Source organism: Capsicum annuum, chromosome 10 (genome assembly GCF_002878395.1).
Source record: "Capsicum annuum cultivar UCD-10X-F1 chromosome 10, UCD10Xv1.1, whole genome shotgun sequence".
NCBI lineage: Eukaryota > Viridiplantae > Streptophyta > Magnoliopsida > Solanales > Solanaceae > Capsicum > Capsicum annuum.
This window is the reverse complement of record NC_061120.1, coordinates 217,303,258-217,304,442: the sequence shown is the minus strand read 5'-3', so window position 1 is coordinate 217,304,442 and position 1,185 is coordinate 217,303,258.

Genomic DNA, 1,185 nt, shown 5'->3' with positions numbered 1-1,185 from the left:
TGAAGGTGTGTGTATGTGTGTGGGAGAGAGTACAAGATGATGGGAGGGGCTTTTGGGAGGTTTTCATTGGTCCCACATTGGATCTCGAATAAATTTAGATTCTAGAAATTATTAAATTTGGATTAGGGCATTGCGAGACTTATTATTGCTGAAAGTGGCGTTCCTAATAAGATTTACCTCATGCATTGTGGGGTCTACTTCTGATGGCGAAGCTCCAAATAGGATTTACCTCATTCATAAAGGTTCGAATTCAAAAATTTTAACAAAAAAATAAGAAAAAAGGAAAAGTATGAAAAAAAATAAAATATTTATACTTAGGTGAAATTTGCAATTACACACCTTGAATTTTAGGGGGATCCTACGACCCCCTAGACTATTTTTTGTCGTATTTCACTAGCATATATTTGTCCCTTATCAAACATTTTTTCTTACACGCTCAATGTGCGTGAAATACATATGGTGATCCAAGTGTCAAATATATAACAGTTAAATACGGTAAAAAATAGTTTAGGGGGTCATATAACTCCCGCAAAATTAAGGATGCATAACTGCAAATTTTGTTAAAGTACAAGTATTTTTTACACCATTTTCCCTAAGAAAAATGAAGAAAACTTAATCACAATCTATAGTAATTTATTTAGGGAATGGATTTATGATTTTTCACCTTTATTTAGGAAAAAGAAAATAGTGGGTCCCATATTTAAAACCCAAAGATAAGCAGTCTAACCAATTAGATTCAGAATTTTCTTTTATTTATTTACACATACATACTATTCTCTCCATATGTGATAGTGTATAACTAAATATGAAATTAAATATTTTTTTTTAAAAAAATAAATTATATCTAAATAAAAAAGTATGGATGCTTTTTAGAATCGATTAAAAAGGAAAATATGAAACATAATAGAACAAAGGGATTATAGAGTTTTTCGACGAACAAAAATAAAATTATACTACGCTGTTGGATTGTTTCTTGACATAATTATATGATATTTGAAATTCATTGACCGATTAATCTAGATTCACGTGATATAGACCTTATAAAGAAAGACACGTATCGTAGCATGAATTCTTTTATTTTTAGAACTCAAATATGAAAACCTTATTTAAGGGAGTGCGTTACACGAAAGGAGATGACATAATGCATTGAGAAAACGGAGGTAGATGACATATGAATTTCTAATT